This window comes from Penaeus japonicus, unplaced genomic scaffold (assembly GCF_977035675.1).
Source record: "Penaeus japonicus unplaced genomic scaffold, GWHDUDI00000001_assembly GWHDUDI00000016, whole genome shotgun sequence".
NCBI lineage: Eukaryota > Metazoa > Arthropoda > Malacostraca > Decapoda > Penaeidae > Penaeus > Penaeus japonicus.
This window is the reverse complement of record NW_028234418.1, coordinates 40,357,940-40,365,439: the sequence shown is the minus strand read 5'-3', so window position 1 is coordinate 40,365,439 and position 7,500 is coordinate 40,357,940. Positions and strand designations below refer to the sequence as shown.

General features: G+C 34.3%; 1 protein-coding gene across 3 annotated transcripts in view; it reads left to right on the top strand.

Annotated features, from left to right (window-relative positions):
* Positions 1 to 1,992: 1,992 nt before the first annotated feature.
* The window catches only part of mrj (DnaJ heat shock protein family (Hsp40) member B6 mrj), a 16,016-nt gene continuing 10,508 nt past the window's right edge, over positions 1,993 to 7,500 (top strand). The window contains exon 1 of one of the 3 annotated variants that reach the window (XM_043033502.2): positions 1,993 to 2,121. The gene's annotated coding sequence lies outside the window, so the exon portion shown is untranslated. Of the gene's footprint in view, positions 2,215 to 7,408; positions 7,487 to 7,500 lie in introns of those variants that run through there. The other 2 variants (XM_043033503.2, XM_086545592.1) reach the window with 2 other exon arrangements.

Below are 7,500 nucleotides of genomic sequence, written 5' to 3'. Positions count from 1 at the left end.
ATAATAGTAACAATAACAATAATAATACTGATAATAATGATTATGATAATGGTAATAATCATGATGACAATAATAGTAATAATGCTAAAAATGAAGATTATCATGATGATGGTAATGACGAAATTGATGATGATAATGATGATGACGTCCAGAACAAATGCACACTGGATGTACAGGCTGCGTAACAGATGGAAATGTGAGACCACTCAACCTCGGGAAAGTCCTGATGTTTGTACGATTTTACAGTGACTAATCTGTCGAGTAAATATTTTTACAGTTAGTAACTTATGGACAAGATTCTGTGGGCAACATACTAGGCTTCCCTTGAGTTGCCTCGATTATGGCCATCTAGTTATCGCGGTGGATATTAATTCAGTGAGTCTCTTTTGTGGTGACTTCATGTGAATTTGACAAGTGTGTGTGTGTGTGTGTCAGTGTGTGTGTGTGTGTGTGTGTGTGTGTGTGTGTGTGTGTGTGTGTGTGTGTGTGTGTGTGTGTGTGTGTGTGTGTGTGTGTGTGTGTGTGTGTGTGTGTGTGTGTGTGTGTGTGTGTGTGTGTGTGTGTGACATTAATAGAGATGATAATGATGATAATGATTATGTAAATGTTTACTAAAATTAGAATGATAATGACAATTAGAATGATGATAATAGTATCGATAATGATAATAACAACAGTAATGATAATAAAGCATATAGATACTAGAGACAGACAGACAGAGAGAGAGAGAGAGAGAGAGAGAGAGAGAGAGAGAGAGAGAGAGAGAGAGAGAGAGAGAGAGAGAGGGGGGGGGGGGGATGATGCTTCACTGACTGGTTCTAGGATAGCAACAGCAAAATGCTACTAGATTCCCTACCAAAATTCAGGAAGTAAAAATAGTTTTACTGTTGTTTCATTTAACCAAACAATGCAAACGTTTAATGCTAGCAATTCTAGGACACCGCGTACCCAAACACCCTTTTGTTGCACAGTTAAGTGTGTATTAGGCCATACATAAGTACATGTATATATATATATATATATATATATATATATATATATATATATATATATATATATATGTATACATATATATGTATGTATGTATTATGTATGTGTATATATACATACATATATGTATATATATACATGGTATATAAATATATATATATATATATATATATATATATATATATATATTGTATATATACATATCCATATATGTATATTATACACACACACACACACACACACAATATATATATATATATATATATATATATATATATATATATATATATATATATATATATATATATATGCGTGTGTATGTATATTTATATGCATGTGTATTATATATCTATAGATATATACCCGTATGCATGGCATAAAAGGACGTGCGCTTACATTAAGCTGTACACTCATGAATAAAATCAATAAACTGTTCAATAAACATTCTTCGTCTCGCTAGCAAGTAAATACGCTTAAACGCATTCAGGTGTCACAGAAAGCATCACACACCTCTCTCTCTCTCTCTGTGTCACACCCAAAGTGGTGCAGTATCCGTTACTCTGCATTATTACGTAACAAAGCATCCGCGTTACCAATAAAGTTTTACGGAAGTTTCGAAGTTTCCAGTTGGTGGAAACAGGAAGCTCTAATAGGTCAACCACTGACCTCTTTTAGTTTTGCATTATCGATTATGCGTTTCTGTAGCCCCCGGATTACATGTGAAAGACATTACATTGTAACCACATGAAAGAGAAAAAGCGTAACAATGAGAAAGAGAGAGAGAAAAAAAAAGACAATTTATTGCATTATCCTTGGATACAAAACCGTAAACCCCGATAGCGGTTTGATAATACCCCATTTTCTTCAAATCAACCATAATAATCGATACATTTAAGTAATTAATTACCCAAACCAACATGCATTATCCATGCAAAAATCCCCTGTAGAACGTTGCTGTAGCATTATTTATCCTCATGGTGGATAAATTGGAGCGTCGGGCGGCCTCTGGCAACCCTGTCCTCTCTCCCCACTACCTGTGCTGCTGCGCTCGGTCAGTGGCTCAGCTGTTCTCCTCAACTCGGACAAAATATTACGAGTTACGGAGGTTCGCGAGTCCACCGAGTGAGGAAAGTGAGTAAAAGCCTCGGGACGACATTGCCATTGGATTGTGGATCAATACAACAAATAGCCGAGTGTTATATAGAGGAAGCATCGGAAGACGAGGTTCTCGATAAGATTTTTTTTTCTTTGTTTTTTTTCCCCTCGTTCGTTCTTTTTTTTTTAAAGTGCAAAATCTTTGTAAGTTCCTTTTTTTGGGTGAGCTCCAGAGAGGGTAGGATTTGGAGGTGGCAAATTTCCCTAAATTTTGTGCATTGTTAGATAGAGGAAGTGTTTGAGAAGTCGAAGATAAACGTTTTTCCTTATTATAAGTATTGCATTTATTTTTATTCCGAAATTATAACTATGGTGTTACTATTTAAAAGACTAATACGTCAGACAGTGTTACCCATTTTGTGTATTGTGTGTGTGTGTGTGTGTACGTGAAGTAAGTTGCAAGAACTGAAGGTGAAGGCAGTGAAATTGCAATTGTTCGTTTTATATTACGTGTTATTTTTTAGTTGTTGATATAAGCAGAGTGAATTTCTGTATCTTTGAACTCTCGATTATTCCAGGGGCCATTGTGTAGATCGATATATCCTGTTTATATTGACCAGAAAGCTCTGGTTTGTGGCTAAGTTTAGATGAATGTATATTAATAAGCCTTGGCGAAATTGGCAGAGTGAAATGGAAGACTCTTTTGGGCTGAATTTGGTTTTCATTCATGGTTGTAGAGTGGGAAAAGTGAAAGTTCTTTGGCTGATTCACATGCTAATATTACTCTTGATTGTGATGTGTTTTGGTTAGTGGTTTGGTTGCATTGGCTTTGTTATTTATTTTGCTGTATCCTCTAATTAACTTGGTTGTGGTATCTTGCACAGTGTTTGTACTTGTAAGCTGGGAGTGCATACAGTTTAGTTTACCTTTGCATGGGTGATTGTGTGTACTTATGTATATAGATAGATAGATAAATAAATACAGTTTAGCTAGAATTTAACCATTTCATTGAAGTGTAATAGGGTAAATAAGATACAAAAATGTATACCAGGAAAGGTTACTTCCTGCTCAGAACAGCAAATATCAATTACATGCAAAATGAACTTGCAACAAGGAAATAGATTTCACTTATTCATTTGCTTAGGAACTTTACAAGTTTATTGAACAAGATCAAGTAATCGTAAAATGTAGGCAGACAATGAAACAGTGATATTGGTCAATTTTTACAAGACATGCTTGTAGACTACCCTAGTGATATCTTGTCAGATAGGGAACTAATGCAAACTTAACCTGGACTGAATATAAGTGGTGGAGGTTTGGTTCCCTTTGCTTGAGGGCATTACATGGAAGCTACAACTATCTCATTATACTAAGAATAAGACACGTCCCATCAGAAATCACAGCCATTTGGACAGAGCACAAGCAATATAGTAAAAAAAAAATATTCCAAAACACTGTGGGTGTCTTGTATACACCTACCATATTATTTTTTTAAGTTTGTACATAACTTCTTTAAAAAAGAATCACTGATACATCACATGTATTTTTAAAAGTAGGGGCATGTATGTAAAACCCCAGGAATCTTACATGTGATTTTTCAATGCAGTTACTCATCGCTGTAGTCTCATAATTTCACCTCATTTGATGATACTTGAACCAGCAGGTAGCAAATACCACAATACTAATTGTCAATGAACCCTTTTACCCCTTTGGCCCTTTAACAGGACTCAGCAGCATGTAAGGGAAATGTACCTTTAAGCTAGTGATATTGCTCTTCTACGCTGATATTTAGTAGCCGAGTTGTAGTTTTCATTTCCTAGAAAACCATAAAAGTCTTGAGATTCCTGCCAGGGAATAGGTATTCACAAAAAGGTTAGTACCTCCATATTATGACACAGATATAGTAAGTAGGTAAAATGTGTATATACATATAAATAAAGTGCATTTTACATCACTACTGGTACCTTAGGTTATTACTGGCATAAGACATGTTAGAATGAACAATGAAAATTAATCCTCAGAACAGAAATGTGATAGCATTTCCCTTACAAATCAAGGTGACAAGTGACTGCAACATCCACATGTTAATGTTTGTTCCCTTATAGTTTTCTCTCTTAACATTATCTGATTTAATTTGCTAGAGCTTGTATAGTTTTATGCTAATGATAATGTTTTAAAATTTTTAGCATTTAGCTTTATGACTTGTGACTGTTTATGTAGGAAACATTGCACACAAGCAGTACTTCAGAATGAGATACATAATGGTTTTAAGAAACATGTTTATATTTATCACAGTGTCTAACAAAAGATTAGAAGGTTGTCTGATGTTTGATTTTTGCAGATATAGATAACAGTTATGGATATAAAGGATATTTTAAACATGGATAAAGAGCTTGTGTATTTCCTTCTCACCTCTGCTGTCAAATAGATATTGACTTTTATAAAATGTATATGATTTAGAATAACTATAATGTTGATTACGTTTGTAAACCAAGGGTCACATAAGCAATGACTGTGAAGGCAAAAAACAATCATGGACAAAGATTAAAACTTTATAAAAAGGCTGAGAAAACTATTGTAAAAAAAAAAAAAAAAAAGACTAAAAGTCAAGAATTGATATGTTAATATATTGTAAAAAGAAAAAGAAAAAAAGGAAATAGGGGTACCACTCAATATTTTGCCAAGCAGCAATTAGCATTTGATGTAAAAGCTATGTTCCCTGTGTTTGTATAATTTATGTAATCCCGGCTTGCAATTTTCTCTGTAGGTGTCTTGTTCTGTGCGGCTTTCAGGGCTAAGATCATTCGATAGAGAAGAATTAAATGGCAACTAATACTGATTGAAAACTATCCAATTACCTGTAAAATATGCACATTATCAGTGAGATCTGTTGTAGTACTAGTTTTTAAAGATTTGAAATATGGAAACGTATTGCCATGCAGTAAAGAAAATAGCAGTAATGTGTTAAGTTATACTAGTAATGCCATTCTAGCAGGTGTTATACAACAATGCAGCAAGTTCCAGTCATGCATTCACCACTGCAAACATGACATAATTATGCCATGATTTTTTAAGTATGAGGAATTTTTTTTTTAAGCACTGAGGAAACTGCCAGTAATGACACTAAAAAAGGTATACAGTAGTTATGGAATAAGGTTCTTACAGGTACAAGAACAAAATAAATCTTGATGAATATCTAGTATTGGCTTATTGTAACTAGGAAGTATGCCTGCAAATTCACACTGCTTGGAGTTTTGATACTAGAAAAATTGTTTTTTTGAATTTCTTTGTATTTGCATAATTTCAATTTTTGACATATTCCAAGGTAAACTACTCAGAATTCATAGGTTGATGGATTCTAAAACATTCCTTCTTTGACATACTTATTGCATTTGCAATATAAAGATATTTGATTAAAAAGAAAGATTAAAATAATTCAAAATGGATTCATGATCATGACCATTGTATGCAGGGTTTGTAGAACAGCTAGGTAATTTATTGTCAGTCATGCAAAAATGTATGTTGAGGAGAAGTTTTTGCCTTTACTGTAGGGCAAGTGCACACATCATGGTGATTGCTTTATCACATCTTTGACTTATTTCATTTCATTATTATATTCAATATAGAACTCTCATGTTATAGAAGACAAATGCATTACAAATTGTCCCAGTGTCTGATACTCTAATACCTTTCCCTCTGCATTTTCATTAGTAGTTGCTCAAGAACTGTTGAGTCGTACCCATTTATGTAAACTATCCAGAAAACTTGTTTGGTATGAGACAAAGTAGCTAAACTATATTATTAGTTCTGGATTAAAGATTAAATAATTCTGCTATGAAATTTATTTTTATTGCAGTTGTGGCATGCTATGTTAGTCCATGTGATGCATTATTATGCCCGTGCAGGTATAGTCAATTTTGAGTCTCAAAGAACCCGTGTATCATAGAAAACTGATTTGTTAACCCTTTCCCGACGGGGCACGCGCTACGCAAAAACCCCTATGCCGGGCAATTGCAATATTGCTTTGTAATCGTCACACTGGCATGACGCCCCGGCATCGGGATTTTAGCTGTGTCACACGAGTGTGACGCACCGTCGTCATTGGGTTAATCAATTGAAATTAATAAAGAGTTAGAGGACAGTCCTTCATGACCTCATGCACATGCTAATTACAAAATATCCGTCTTATTCTGACATTGCATAATTAATTTTGCCATTACTAGCAATGTAATTTCAAATGATTATTAATTATTGTCAATATTACTGTATATGTTTTCCACTTAATCTTCATGTATCCTCCAGTGTCATAATTATTGTATGGAATTATTAGGAGTGGTAATATTTTGCTAGAATATTACTGAGTTTTACAGATTAACCCACACAGGACGGGTGGTACAGCATGTGTACCGCGCATTCAAAAGCCCAGTTGCTGGGCGGCACAGTATTGTGCCAGCCATTCAATTGATTTAGGCCTAATAATTCGAACGCCCCGGCATTTGGACATTCAAGGCTAGAATTCCCCCGTCGGGGATGGGTTAATGTTTTCTTTAGACAGATTCATGTTTGATGGTGTTTTGTACGTGCATGGAGATCAGAATTAGCGTCTAATTCAGTTTAGTATTTCATGTGACTGCCTGTAAGGAATTGTGATTCAGGGATCTTTAGGCCCATGTCTGTGATATGATTATATAGTTTGTCCAAAGGCAGCATTTCAAACTTAAGCTGATAGTTTGTTAGACCTTATACATATGATTTTATCTGGGAAAAAAAGTGATGTTTCTTCCTAAACATTGCCTCATTAAGGTATCTCCTAAGACAATTAAAATCCTGTTAATGAGTTATTGAATGTGAATTTTGAGTTATATTGTTATACAGTATAGAAAATTACGATTGCAAATGTTGTCAGCTGGTTGAAATTAGTCCCATATCATGCAGAGAATGTAAATAGGTAATGAATGGATTTGAATTTCCTTGCCAGTATACACCAACACTTGCATGGATTTGTTAACCTTGTTTTCAGAATTGCTGAGTATAAATGCATTAAATAGTTTAGCTTGATATTCTTACCTGACTGATCTATTTTTGTACAGAAATTCACCAGCTGATATCTGGAAATTTTGTAAACTTTCGTTTTCATGCATTGTTAGTTTCATTTTTACACGTATGAAAACATCTCAAACATTCCTCATTTGCATTGTACAAATATTTCATGCTGATTATATTGAAAATGAGTATGGTATGTGGGAAGTTTTCAGGTACCTGTCAAAGGTATTATATTTGACTTTTTGAAAGGTTACTCTTCATATTTTTTTTTTTAGTGAAAGTCATTCATAGTTGCCCAGTGTAAGCTTCCATCTGCATATAGAATTGGCTCTGCAGTGATTATATCCTGTGCCAAGAGGTAATGACAGTTAT